A 14,788-nucleotide genomic window follows, 5' to 3' on the forward strand; every position below is an offset into this window, starting at 1 on the left:
ATTTTCACTTGTGTTTCAGGGAAAAAAAATAAAAATAAAAATTCCAGTGTCCTGTGAATGAGACGTTTTCAAGGTGTTGCTGTCAGAAGTCCTAGCTGAGGCCTGCAACTTCTGAAATTTGTTTTGAAACAACTTTCATAAAGAGATCCATGTAAAGTATATTACATAGCTAAATTATCAGAGGAATTATTCCAGCTTTATATAGCTGTGAGTAAGATCAGAATCTTTCCCTCCCCGTTTGTGCGTGTTAATGTTCTTCCACTACCTTTCAACCTCAGGCTTATGACCTCTGGACACAAGCTCAAAAATTAATGATTTTTTTTTTCTTTTTTTTTAGCCAGTGCCTGCATTTCTTCAAGTCAGTTATCATGTGTTGCATGACAAATGAGCTTCTAGAGCACTGCAACTTGTAAGAATATTGTTTTTCTTTTTTTCTCTATTCTGGCTGAAAAACAACTTGCTGCCTCTTGGTCTTGGACAGAAACTTCACGTACAGAAAATCCTTCAGGCTGCAGCTCAGTGAATTTCTTTAATTGTTCAATAGCTTTTAGGTGTGTTCCTCAGATTTTGCTTGATATATATCTGGTTATATATCAAGATCTGATAGATAGATAGATCTATCACCTCTGAAATACCAGTTTAGCTCCTGATTAAGAAGGTTCCTGTAAACCTGCATGGAAAAAAAAAAACCATTTAGGTTTGGTTTATTCTTGTTGCGCTGCCTGCACTGATTTCCTCAGGTCCAGCTGTGGTCAGCTTTTCATTAGTGGGGCGGCTGATGTTGTACGTTGAAGAGGTGAGTATGGGGGGTAGAAGATGGCAGGCAAGCAGGAGCTGGAGTGTTTGCGGTCCATGTCCGTGCTTGTGTCTATCGACAGAAGGTAGCTCGTGCAGAACACTGAAGTCTTGGTCTCCCAGCAGGGTTTACGTTACGTACCAGGTCAGTCCATCTCTAGAAGGAGTATCTGCTGAGCAGCAGGGTTTACGTTACGTACCAGGTCACTCCATCTGGAAGGAGTATCTGTTGAGCAGCAGCGTTTACGTTACATACCGGGTCACTTAATCTCTAGAAGGAATATCTGTTGAGCAGCAGCGTTTACATTATGTACCGAGAGTATCTGTTGAGCAGCATTGTTTACGTTACGTACCAGGTCACTCCATCTGGAAAGTATTTGTTGAGCAGCAGGGTTTACGTTACGTACCGGCTCACTCCATCTCTAGAAAGAGTATCTGTTGAGCAGCATCGTTTACGTTACGTACCAAGAGTATCTGTTGAGCAGCAGGGTTTACATTACATACCGGCTCACTCCATCTCTAGAAAGAGTATCTGTTGAGCAGCATCGTTTACGTTACGTACCAAGAGTATCTGTTGAGCAGCAGGGTTTACATTACATACCGGCTCACTCCATCTCTAGAAAGAGTGTCTGTTGAGCAGCATCGTTTACGTTACGTACCAAGAGTATCTGTTGAGCAGCAGGGTTTACATTACATACCGGCTCACTCCATCTCTAGAAAGAGTATCTGTTGAGCAGGTGCTGGCTGCTCAAGCGTGGCTGGGGGTGGGAAGCTTAGGGGTGTCACTTTGACTCGGGAGAGCATCAGCCGTGTGGTCATTGAAGAACCTCTAAACCTTTCCGTGGCTGTGGGGGCCGGAGCTGTCCTGCTGGTGAGCTTCCATGCTAGCTCATGGTGTTCTACGCTCTTGGTTTGTCCCGGCACTTCCACTGGGCTGGGATGCTCCGAGCTGCTCAGTGGGCTGCGCGCCGTTGCTGCGCGTGGTTTAAACTGCTTGTCGGGGGCAGCTGGGCTGCACTTGAGCATGGAGGTTCCCTTGTGCGCTGGTTCTGAAATGCTCCGTTACTCTGTTAGGAATAAAATAAGAACGATTTTATTTTAATGGAAAAATCTAGGAGGTAAAGATTTTTTTTCCAAAGTGACAAATTCCACTGTAGGTGAATCCAGTCCAGTTTGATGTATCTTAAAGGGAATCCGTTATCAGTAAGGCAGGTGAGGTTCAGTGTATTTCAGTCTGGGTCCCTGAAAATCATTGCTCACCACTGGAAATCTTGTTCCTGTGTTTAAATTACACCCCCCCACCCCCCCAATTTTTGAACCTAAGCAGCCTAATGTTGGGAATTACTAGTCTCTTGGACACACAGAAGATTTTCAAATGGTTTTCATGTTTTTTGGAACAGTTGAAATTTGGCTGATCTCTTTTAGTACGAATTCTCAGATTTCCCCCCCACCCCCTTTCTCTTTGCAGTTATGAAAAACAGGTTTGCTGCCTTGGGGGGGAGGGAGCAGGATGAGGAAAGCAAGGCTGGGAAGCAGAAGATGAATTTATTCTGACTTTATCTTTATTTCATTCTCCCAAGTTAAATTCTACACTGCTTCACTGAGGCCAGCTGGTTTTAATCATTTCAAGAGAACACTATTTATTAAGTGTCTGTTTCAGGCAGTGTCAAATCCTTCAGCTCCTTCTCTATTCTCCATTGTAAGCAAGAACATCAGTAGCCCAGGTGGGCTTTGAATAGCTTCAGAAAGTAGGTAGGTGAGAATCTATTTATTACTTACTGTAGATCTCAGTAGACAGAGACTCCAATTAAGGCAGGAAACTGACATACTTAGCCAACTCTTTCCAAGCGGAGGATGCAAAATGAGTGAATAAAAAATTAAATAAAATAACCCAAACTTCTCTACATTTTATACAGTTTGGAACCGTAATTCCTCCGTGTTTTTCTTTTCATTCTTTCTTTTCTGCATGCATGAATGCAGAAAGGAGTGAGGAATCTGGTTTCGTTAAGCTTCACCAAAGCACAGGTGACGCTAAGTGGTGTAGAAGTCCACGATCCAGTGGATAACCTTCAAATTCATTTGCTATAGGACTTTATCCCCCTTTGTCCTTGTGCCTGAAGGAAATGAATTTATACTACTGAAACTGCTACGACTGATACCATTGTAAGTCAATCAAATATCTGATCAAAATCAGATGTACAGCATCTCAGTTTTAGAACCTCAAATAATATCTTGTGCTGTTATTTGGTAAATATCTTTATTCATATTGACAAAAGAAGCCTAAAATATTGAAAGACAGGTCATTTAGTGTAACAAATGTGCAGATCATAAATAGAATGAATAGTATGAGGAAAGTAACAATAAATGAAGAAATTGCTGGTCGATTTTACATGCCCCTCCTGACATCTAATCCAGAGATGACAGAATCTACTGCAGCTCTGATAACTCTTGCTGTCGTTCTGAAGATCTAATTCAGTAATAAGTATCAGCCCAAGGTAGTTACTATAATCTCGTTTAAAATGTCTTGATTGGTAGAAGTAAGCTTTTGTTAAAATATATTATTGCTTTGTGTAACAGCAGATATAATTGGAATTTCAACATTTAACATATCTGCTTTCATGCTAAGGCTGGTTAAATATGGGGGTATGTTTTTTTTTTCATGGTCTTTTCTATTGAAACTTTTATTTTACTATACTGTTTCAACCTCTATTAAGTTGCTTTGAAAATAAAGCAGAAAAAAACAGGGAAAAAAAACCAAAGGGGAAAAACCCACCCATCATCAAAATTTCAAGCTCTGGATGCTTTCCAGCAAACTGTTCTTGAATGAAAACAGTATTCTGTCTTCAGTTTAACGTTGGCTCTAATGTAAATAAATCAGTATGTGCAGTTACGCTGCAAAAACCTTTAACTGCAAGGGAGGGAGGAAAAAACAAAGAAAAGAATGATCATAATCCCTAGCATTTATATAGCAGCTCGGTAGGAAATTGTGTTTGTTCAAGCACAAAATGCAGCTGCTGGTGCTTGAGGAGGAAGCAAACTCTAAATGTACTTTTTGATTCTCTTTTTCTGGAAAACTTGGAGGACTCTGAATTACATGCATTAAGCCCTAACCTTGGCCAATAGTGCCATAGTGCAAAACGAGATGGTATATACGTCTTTCTCTTAGCTCCTTTCAGCTCCTCCAAAAAGCTATTTCTTCAATTCAAATTAAATTTAAAGATACTACATTAAAAAGTTTCTTGAAGTGCTTTCCCAGACCTACGTTTTGGTGGTTTCTTTCTGTATGGGCTGTTGAAACAGAAGTTCTCCATTTTGAAGGTAAGCCCTGGACTCGAGATTTGAATGCTTTCCCAGGCTTTGAGATGCTTAAAATTCAGCCTCAAATTTTCTGCCATTACCACTCTGCTTCAATCTGTGAAATAAATAAATAGAAATAGGGAAAGCTGTAGGAAGAGCAGCATAAAATAAAAGAATAATTTTCAAACAAATTCACAGAAAGACTATTTCAAGGACTGAGAAAAAGAAATGCTAATTTTTTTGGAGGCATTTAAGTAACGTTTGATACTTCAGATTGGTGTTGATAATATTTGGGTTAATGATCTTAAAAAAATCAAATTTGAGACAATTTTTTTAATTGGTGTTGAGGTGTTTACTGCATTGAAGTCATCGTGAGTTACAGCCACTGGGTCTGTACTCCCAGCCACTTTGCTTTCCAGAATCAGGTGTAATCTGATTTTCAGGAATTTAAAGTATTTGTAAGTTACTCCCAGTAACTTCTGGAAGAGTTGAAAATGAGCCAAACAATTCTTACTGGAAAGTCTCCCTCTGACAGATCCCAGCTGGTATCTGTTTGAGCATCATCTACAAGCTGAGACTCTCCTGGAGCACCTGTATAAGGGCCTGACATTTTTATGGAACCTACTTTTTTTTTCCTTGTTTTCTTTTTTTGTAAGGGGAGAGCTGGTGTGGTCCAGCAACACAACAATATATAAATTATTGAAACACATCAGCATGTTAAGAGGACTTCATTGTTCATGCACACCTTCTCCACTTGACATTTCTGCAACCTTGTGTCATTCTGTAGCATATCCTCTTCATATTAATAGCAATTTATCATTAATCCATTTGAATAATACTTTTTTTTTTTCCAACGGAAAGAGACAGAAAACATCTGCATATTGAGTAATATTAGCTACAGTTTGTGTCTCAAGTGAGACTAACTGACAACCCTCATTTATTATGGCTGTGTAGGCTTAATTGGGTTGACGCAGGATTTGGACTTCATGAAAGGAGAAGCAGTTTGAAGATCTTTTCAGAAAAAAAAACAAACAAACCCACCTTTAGAGAGGGAAGGAGTAGAGAGAAGAGCGGAGGAGGAGAGAATAAAAGAATAAATATGTAAAGTAATGATGCTAAGATGTTCTGTTAAGGCCCAAACATTTAGGAGGTGTTTTAATAATGATGCTTAAATGAGAGATTAGTTATTAAGCCATATGGTTTGTGTTACAGCTCTCATCTTTTGTTTCCTGGTTATGCTGTCAAGCATTAATGTGATTGTTTTGATTCTTAATGTCTTAATGCATCATTCCTCCCAATGCATTAGGCTAATAACTTTGGTCCTCTTAAGGGCAGTGTCGCCATTCATTACTCTTCCTGTTTTGGCTGGCCATAGAAGTTGAAATGAGGGACTCAAAAAATATCTGAGTGTTCCAACATTCATGAAGCCAGCACATTGAGATGGCTGAGGAAATCTGAAGTGCATTAAAGGCTGCTGACTTCCACCACGCTGATGACATGCGTGTAACACCGCAGTTCCCCTCCCCCAGGGCAGTTTACAAGTTCTTCTGTCGTAAGCCAACGTGATTTGAGTTTGTTGGCTTAACTCGGAACTAGGTTTCAGGTAGTTCTTTCTAAAACTTCAGGAAAATGATGTGTGACGTTAATTGTAATTTCTTAATGTTCAGGCAAGTGACTGCCTCTGTTTACACGGTGAGTGGTTTTATGTGAGGAGACGTCTTTCTTACTTTGGTACAGGTCACCTTTTGGGTGAGGCACAGTAGTAGCAACCCAAGAGCACAGGATGATTCTGGTCTGCTTTTCCAGTGCTGCTGTTGTTGAGAAGTTCTGAAGTCAACATGCTCGCTTAAATTTGATTTTCAAAAGCATTTGCAGAGCTTTGCTTTCAAGCATTTTCCCCAGATAAGAGCTGGGATTTCAAGTAGAATGTTCATCTCTGAGGCTGGTAATAGTCCGTATTGGTTGCCCTGCACAGTGTAAGAATTTCGGTGTATCCAGGCAGCGTAAATTGGTGGCTTTCGTGGAGGTAATTTCTTGAGGAAGAGTTGTTTGGGTTTTTTTTTATTTGCTAATCAATTAGAGTAGTAGTGAAACAGTAGCTTTATTTTGCAGGGTCTGCTGTGAAGGCTTGGCCTTTGAAATAGTAAAGTTTTGATAAATGATAAAAGTTTTGATCAAATTATTAAGTTTGAATGCCTGTGTATATGTACCTATAGACAGAACATATAGACAAATTGGACACACACAAGTGCTTTGGCCCTTTGTATATATATTTCATTATCTGCCTTTACCTCTTGACATCTCAAATGCTTTGTCCTCCTTGTCTGATGCCCAGAACATGATTTGCTTGAGCATGAATCATAAACTGTTCTTAGCAGTTGGGATTTTAAAAAAATCCAATCCGTTTTCTTCAGGGGCATTTGGAGCAGTATATTTTTCTGACGCGATTATTCACATTGTTTCTTTCTGAAACCTATCCTGCAATTTCAAATGGTGATAGCTTCATGTGGTATGAGCGTTGGTTCAGCCGATGTTCTGTCACAGAAATGATGCAGTGACTCATGTGAAATCTGTAAATCACTTAGGAATCCAGTGGGATGAAATGTGGTGCATTTGTGAGATGCAATGTGAGATTATTGTCATTCTGTGGTCACCCCAATTTATACAGTAGAAATAGCAAATGCAGCAGGTTGGAAGGAGGATGAAAGGTGTGACGAGCTGTTCACAACGTTAAAATGACCGGTGTCCGCTAGGGAGTCTGTTATGTTTTCAACATGTCACTGAAGCACTTGTGTGATGGGATTGCATTTGAGAAAGTGTCAATAAGAAAGACAAGTAAATGATTTAAGTACAGGATATACCCAGTAGTATTGTCACACAGGCTGAAATTTAAATACCCAACAGTTCGCGTGATAGGAAGAGCCAGGATAGAAGCTTTAGGGAGGTGTAGCACAGATGTGGGAGAAATGTTTTTCCAGGAAAATTATCCAGATGTCTGGTGGTTTGGGCTTGAGGGGGGTGTTGGGGTGGGTTTGCTTTTCCTTTTTCTCCCCGCAGGACGTTTCTAGTGTGTCCATAACCAAACTGGGCGTGTTGGATGCGGGAATGCAGCAGGCTTACAGCGACTTTCGGGAACTGAGGCTGAAGTATTCAACCTGTTGAACGGCAGGTGAACCTCGGGCGGGTAACACGGCATGTTGTTGTGCCCAGCAATTATGAGCTCAGTTCAAAGGAAAGTGGGCTCCTGTATTTTGTGGTGGTAGTGCTGATATTTCCTGTTGCTTGCTAGAACAATATCTTATACAGAGACAGTGGAGGTGAAAATCCTTGTAGGATGGAGAAATCTAGAACTTGGTGAGCACAGTCTGCACTGCCTCTCTCCTTTTAAGCCTGATTTAGAGCCCAGCATCCTTTCCCAGTTAATGGTGTTTCTGTTGATCAGGTCCTACGTGTAGTTATTCAAAGTCTGTGGTGTATGGGGGGAATTTCACTGTAAGTGAAAAAGTCTCTCTCTATTTCTTTTCTCCTAATGGAAAGAATTCTGCAATTTCTAACGCAATACAAAGTGCCCCCCGTGTTATCTCCAAAGCAAAGCAAGGTAGATAAGAAGGTATCAATCGGACAGGATTCATTTGAAAACTCTTCAAGCTGCTCGGTATCGCAGCAGGAGGAGGGGAAGATCAGATCTGAGAGAGGAGAGGGTTAAGACAGCCCCAGAAGCACAAGCTGAAGTGATAGTTCTCCAGTTGGGGATAAGGGCTTGATCTTCTCACCAGCCATCTTCACACAGTTCATCAGTTCTGCAGAGCGTGTCATTTCCCTAAAGCTCTGCACTCCTTTTCACCCACAAAATTGAATCTTCCACAGGTGTGGGCAGCATGTGTAGGATTAAAGGCTCGTTTCCCTTAAAATCTAGACCTGTCTGTTTAAATGAGCGCCTTCATCCTGTGAGTCCTTGCTGTGTGAGAGAGTTTGAAAAGAGTTTGCTCAAGACAATAGCATTAAGTCATCTCCCACACTGACTCTACATGGCTGAGACCCTGGAGAGAAATGCCTCAGACTCCAGTGGCTGACGAATTAAACAATGAGAAATATATGCCAGCGCTTTCCATTTGCTTATTAATAGGTTCTGTGTCTCACGCTCCAAGGGGATTGTCCTTTCCTTTGAATTGCTAGCGGGGAAGCATTCAAGCATTCAGTCACTGTAAATGGAGAAAAATGGAGAAGGAAAGAAGAATGTTTTGGGAAAGATTGGAGCATATCTTCAGAAATGTAAAACTAGGGACCTGACTTCACAGAAATACTGATACGCTTGTTTCTGGTAACTGAAGCACTCAGGGTCTTTGAAAATCGAGCACTGGCCATTTTAAATTCTATAATTTCCTGATACCCCAGTACTTTTTGTACAAATCCCAGTGCATTTTTGGGAGACTACACTGTGAACCCCCTGCAACGTTATAGTGCTTGCTTAGGTGAACAAATTCAGTATGACGTATCGCATGGAGACAGGACTGTAAAGCTCCTAAATATTTTATCCTCTTCCTGAATTGTCACTGATTTGTGAATATGGCCAATATTCTTTGTGGCTGATCTTTTTGAATATGTACACGAGTTTTGAGCTCCTTACTTTAAATTCTTGGTTTTCAGTAAATGCTTTAAGTAGTTTTGGAAATCTTAGCTTTGTGGTGGTTGTTTCCTCAGAAATTCCTGGTGGTTTAACAAACAGTTGTATGTTAAGATCACTCCACTTTCAGTGTTTAAAAGGCTTATTTCTGTCTATCTTAAATCTTTTCTAATAGAGTTATAGGATAATTTCGGTTGGAAAGGGTGTCTGAAGGTCATCTGCTCCAATCCCCCGCGCAGAGTGGGGCCACTTTAAAGTTAGATCATGTTGTTCACAGCCTATAAACAGATTTATACCAAATGAAAATAAAGCAGGCATAATCCTAAATAAAACACAGGATGAAAATTTGAAAGTGCTTATGTGTTCCTTTTTCAGTAGAGATTTCAGAGATTAAATTCCATTGGCTCTCAATGTCTTTTTTTTTTTTTTTTTACCCCTCATTTTTCGAGGTGTCTAGACACCTAAATAACATTGTTAACTTGAACATTTTGGAACCCAAAAATTCGTTTTCTTTGGGAAATGGAACACAGGCTCCCAGTCTACACACAGACTTAGTTCTATATTAATGAGGTCATTTCCTTAAGTTCAGTTGTTTAAATTCTTCACAGGAGTGTGGCCACAAGTCTCTGAATGATTGTTCTAAATTATTGGATAAATAGATAAACTTTCAGGTGAAGTTAGTTATAGATGCCAAACAGTGGGTTTAAATCTTGAATGAAGGTTGGTAAGAGGAGACGTGGCAAGTGCAGGGCTAGCTTCACTGTTTTCCAGTGTGTTCTTGCACAATATTCTCTTGACAAAATACGTGTAAGAAACCCTATGCAGATCTGGCAGTAATTTCATTTACTCTGGTCTTGTGTCAATGACAGCAGGGTCATGCATGGAATTAAGCTCAAATAATTTGAGGTGAAGTTTTTATGAATGGGTGGTGTGATTTGCACTGGGCACTCAAACGTCAGTGCAGCTTTACTGTATTCTCCTGTGTCTGTGTTCCTGCTGGGTACCAGGCAATTGTTCACATCAACTTTTATTTGCTGTGTTGGGCATCCCTGGGCAAAGCGAACGCAAACTGGGCAAACCATGCACATTGTTCTTGATATTCCATTGGTAAAACAGTGACATCTAACAAAACAGGAAATCCAATGAGTTAATTAAGGAAGAATTGTCTATGATTTCATCTTACCTTTTATTTCCACCCCCACCTCATGAAAGTCTATGCAGTGGAGCTGCCTCTTGCCCCTTGTGCCAGAATGATTAATGGTGGGACCACAATGAGGTCAATTAGCTGGGGTCGGCTTGAAGCTGAAAGGTGGAGTGTGTTTCTTTATTGAACGCTGCATTCACACTCCAAACCGTGACCTGGACTACAGTGATTTATTACAGGGGCAGTGTTTTGATCACTTACCTTCAGTACCTTACCTTGGCTTCAGAAATCAGGTTTTCACTGTCAATTAAAATCCAGAAAAAGAGATCCATTCAAAATCCGAAATGTGAACCCCAAGAAAAGGATGGGGAGCCTGATGATGGCTTTCAAAACTGTCTTTGTAAGTAACAAAGAAATTACATTACATTCTGTCTCTGAGAGGAAAAAAAACCCATCCCTAGCTGAACTTCTACAGCCTTTTTCTTAACTGAATTGAAACAGAGGAACCAAATCTGTCCTAAGAAATTTTGAAGAGTTACTAGGGAAAAAACTGTACCTAACATCTGTATGGATTTGTGGTGGCAAGGGCTTGAAAACAACCTCCTATTATTTTTGAAGGGTTAAAAAAAATCTCGTGTATATATAAGATATTTATTAACAAATAATGTTTAGCAGTTATGAGGCATCTTTCAACAGAGGATATTGCACTGCGCTACACACGTTAACGAAGCCTCTCGATGATGTAGTGGTGAAACAAATCACTGCTTGTGCTTGTTGTAGTGGTCAAACTAAAATATAGAAAGACTATATGATGGTAGCTTGGTGTTTGTTTTTTTTTTATCCTGGAAGCTGCTGAGCCACCAGGCTGCCTTGAATAGAGGCTGTTCATGACTTAACCCAAGGACTTGCAAAACTAGCCCCAAAAGTATGAATTGTTTGGAATTTGTTCATCGTAATAATGAATTGTATCTTTCACTTGGTACTTTTAATCTTGTTGGCTGCAAAGCACCTCTGGAAGGAAGTCAGGAATATCACTTGTTTTGAGAAAGGAGTAATTGAGGCACCAGGCAAAGTGTTTGGGGTTTTGTTCAGGTTTTTTGGAGGGCTGGTTTGATTTTGGGGGGGTTTTTTGGGTTGTGGGTTTTTGTTTGGTTTTTGTTTTGTTTTGTTTTGTTTCCTTTGGTAGCCTCGGTTTCCACTTTGCTTGATTCTCCAAACACTTGTTCTCTTAAAACTCAAATACATTATCTTTCAAAATGTCCCTAATGCAAATTGTCAGAAAGGACCAGCAAGAGGAGGAACGTAGTTAGCTGTGTCTGGGCGTGGGGCAGGAACGGGGGCAGAGGGCATTTTATTTGCCTGAAAAGGCTGCCTTTTGCACTGTTTATTCTCCCCCCTCCTTTCCTCTCAGTTTGAAGAATATTTCAGTCACATTAGTTTCATCCCATCTATTAAAAATAATCGTGAACAAAAATCTCCTGGCAGATGTTTTGAAAGGGCTTATTTGGCATCGTGACTATGGCTTAAATTATTTCCAAAGTCCAGATTGTGTTATGTTAGCCCCTGTACACAAAAGAGGACAGTCCTGTACCCACATGGCTTTCAGTCAGAGGATGGAATTTTCTGGTGTGCAGAAAGGAAATATCCAGTTATTTTTGCCTTTGAAAGCCCAAGGTTATATTGACAGAGGCTGTGAGAGGTAAAACCACGCAGGGAGGGAAATGGGACTAGCATGAAATTTCCAAGTGACTGATAGATGTGGGGGGGGTCAGGCAGGGTCTCTTTTGTGGGACCACAGAACCTCTTGGAATCGTGGGCTGGTGGAAAGCACGGAATTTAATGCTGGTCTAGAGGGAGACCTGCTTTGTAAAGATCACAAAAAGTCTTGTGTAATAGTGTAGAAAAATGCTTTGAGAGTGTCTTCCAAGATGTTTTGGGTTTGTTGCTATATTCCTCTCATCCCCTCCTATCCCCTGCCTAAGCCTAATGATTAGAGACAGAAAATATCTATTAGATGATCAATCAGGTCCATGCCTCCCACTGGTGTGGCATTACTCCCGTATTATTTTTCCAGTGCATCATCCAGAGAGGTTTTTAAATTACTCTTGTGATAGACAACTAGCTCTCATAGGGTGGGTATTCCAGGTAATCCTGCTGTCCATTTGCATGGCAGCTTTCTCACAATATTCCATGGGTTTGCTAAACTTCTAGTAGAAAAGGATGTGGGCATTTATTGCAGTGCATTTATTGTCAGTATCTGTGTTACCCTTATGGGAACAGAATGGCTTCAGGGAAAACAGAGCAGGAGTTATCCATCAGGTAGTATCTTACGGTACCCAGGCATACTTTTGATCTGCATCTGTTCTGATATTCACCATCCTTTCGGGCAATTGTCACACTTTGTCTGCTTTATGTTATGAGCGGGTTCGTATGAGACAGGCTGCATAGCTTTGCAGTGCATTAATCTATCCTATCTCATGGTGATAGGGGGTGTGTGTGGGGGGGTGTTTACCTAAATCTCTCTGCTGTTTGAAAAATTGTGGCAAGCATCTCATTTGCCATAGTGGACAGGCTGTTGATCCGGGAGGCCCGTTGCCTCTGGCAATGTTCAATACCAAACCTTCCAGAGGAAGATGAAATATCCACTGCGCACCTGGAGAGCTGCCTAATACTGTGTGTTGTTACACGAGGCTGGACTCGGCGTTTGGAGCTTTTAATTATCAATATAAAACAGGTAACGTTATTGACATTGCAGCATCAATGCACATAGCGCTGTACAGGAGATAAAAGACATCATAGCAGTGTTTCTGTCTTCAGGTAGCTTGAGCCTTGTTTCTGTGAGACTGTGGATAGATGTGATACTGGTTTTCTGATCAAGTTCTAAATATCAGCTGTCCAGTGGTGTTCAGGTTATGCCCTGAAATTTAAGATTTAACTTCGTTTTAGCTTGAAGAGATGTAAGGATTGCTTATGAATCAGTTTAATTTCTGCAGATGATTCTGTTTTCTTGCACAGTTTAACCTCTGCCTATGGTCATCTGCAAACCAAATGACTCACAGTCTTTGCTGTGTTCATCTTCACAACGCCTCTGTAATAGAGTGATGAGAATCATGGCAAGCTGTGGCCTCGAGCTGAAGCTTCCTATCGCCTCGGGAAGCACCTTCGCCACTGCCTCAGTCCCGTTCCCTAGCGTGGGAAACGTTAGCTTTTCCTTGGGTCTGAGCGACCTATTGTTAAATGTGTGCAGAACCTCTCCTCTATCACAGAACAAAATAAACGAGGTAATGCTAATAGATTAAAGATGCCATTTAAGTGAATTTCCTCTAGGATTTATCGAGAACAGTAGGATACCGTTCAGATTCATCTGAGATGTAACAGGAGCAAAATTCTTCTAGCTATGGGCAAGTATTATTTTTTTTTCAAGGCAAGTACAATAGCGTTTCTTCCCCTGTATCTTCATGACATTTAGTTTTAAATTATTTCCTCTCCTAGACTTCTCTTAGGCTTTTATTTCTATTGCAGAATTTAAAATATGAACATTAAAAAAAAGGAAACATATTTAAAGCTTCACCTTTCCTTGTAGATTTTGGAGTGATTTCTGTAGCACCCTGTTTTATTCCTATAGACTGCTATTGACTCAGTGCCTATTAATTTTTATAAGACTTTCTCCGTGAGGCTTTGTAAGGGAGAGACATATATTTAGTCCCTGGCCTGGTGAATTTTAATGACAATTTTGCATGCTTGACTTAATTCCTATTTTTCATGTCCCAGTCGTGCCTATCCCTCACCTTGTTCTTTTAGGGCTTGATTCTTGTCTTTTGAGTCTGATCCAATAATACACATAAGCATCTAACTAGTCCCACAGATGTTAACAGAGAGGATTTTTCCAAGGCAAGTTAGTCCCCAAATCTCACTGACTTCCAGTGGGAGTTGATTCCAAGCTGCCCTCTCTACCTTCCATGTCAGTAGTATTCTGACACAATGACTAAAAGAGCTATAAAACTAAGGATGAGAAAGAGATCTCTTAGTGCTAGTTGAAACCTTCTGGAGTCCCTTACTAAATCCTACCGGATGGATGTGAAATAGTGTAAAAGGAAATAATTCCTCACTACTTTCTGTACAGATAAAAACATAATGAAAAGGTAATTTTATTTTTATTTTTTTTTTACCTGCTGACTGAAAGCACCTTGCCAAGGTTACTGATGCTTAAATGCAAGTTGCTGTTCTGGAGTGGGGCCACCGTGCTTGGCATCTTTCAAGATCTCGCAGTCTGATTGCCAAAGGGGTTTCAACTCTTTTGAAGAGATGCACCAGCTCCTACACAGCAAAACATTTGTGGTGTGAGTATGTTTGAGCTTATGGGAAAACCTCCCATATAGAGATGCTCGAACGGTGTTGCTTCCAGTACTGAATCAGAATAAGCCAAGCACAGCCATATATTTTAGCAGCAGAATTATTTTTATTTTTGGCTGTGAGATGTTGTCTTTGTCCTAAGAAAATACTATAGCACCTCTGAGAAATTGTGATCTTTCTTTGAAAGAAAAATCTTGTAATTTTTATTTGGTTTATTAAGCAGAAACTTGTCTTCTGGGGAGAGCGCGTTGCGAAGGAGATATGTTATGCTCTAACTGGCATTCAGATCTTCCCACGTACAAACCAGTAGGTATGTGACCCACAACATCTAGTTCTTGATAGGCACTTTGTTAACAGTTAAACGTGTCTCATCAATGCCTTATGGAAATGTGACTCAGCTCATCCCCTAGAGTATGGCTGGTAAGTTTTTTTTGTATGGATGGTATGCTTAATTTATAACCTGGAGAAGTAGGATCTAGTCACAGATTGATCCGAAAGAGAATGAATGGGCCGCTTCTGTTAACCTCACCCTTTTGCCTTAGAGATCACAAGTTTCCAGGCAGAATTGTCTGCCC

The 14,788-nt window shown here is 40.4% G+C and overlaps 1 protein-coding gene across 4 annotated transcripts in view; it reads left to right on the forward strand.

The window, feature by feature from the left end:
* The window catches only part of CDCA2 (cell division cycle associated 2), a 111,363-nt gene that overhangs the window by 51,019 nt on the left and 45,556 nt on the right, over positions 1-14,788 (forward strand). The window contains exon 20 of one of the 4 annotated variants that reach the window (XM_055696071.1): positions 338-355. The exons of the other annotated variants lie outside the window; for them this stretch is intronic. The gene's annotated coding sequence lies outside the window, so the exon portion shown is untranslated. Of the gene's footprint in view, positions 1-337; positions 356-14,788 lie in introns of those variants that run through there. 4 annotated transcript variants of the gene reach the window in all.

The sequence above is a fragment of the Falco cherrug genome, chromosome 18 (genome assembly GCF_023634085.1).
Source record: "Falco cherrug isolate bFalChe1 chromosome 18, bFalChe1.pri, whole genome shotgun sequence".
NCBI classification, from domain to species: Eukaryota; Metazoa; Chordata; class Aves; order Falconiformes; family Falconidae; genus Falco; species Falco cherrug.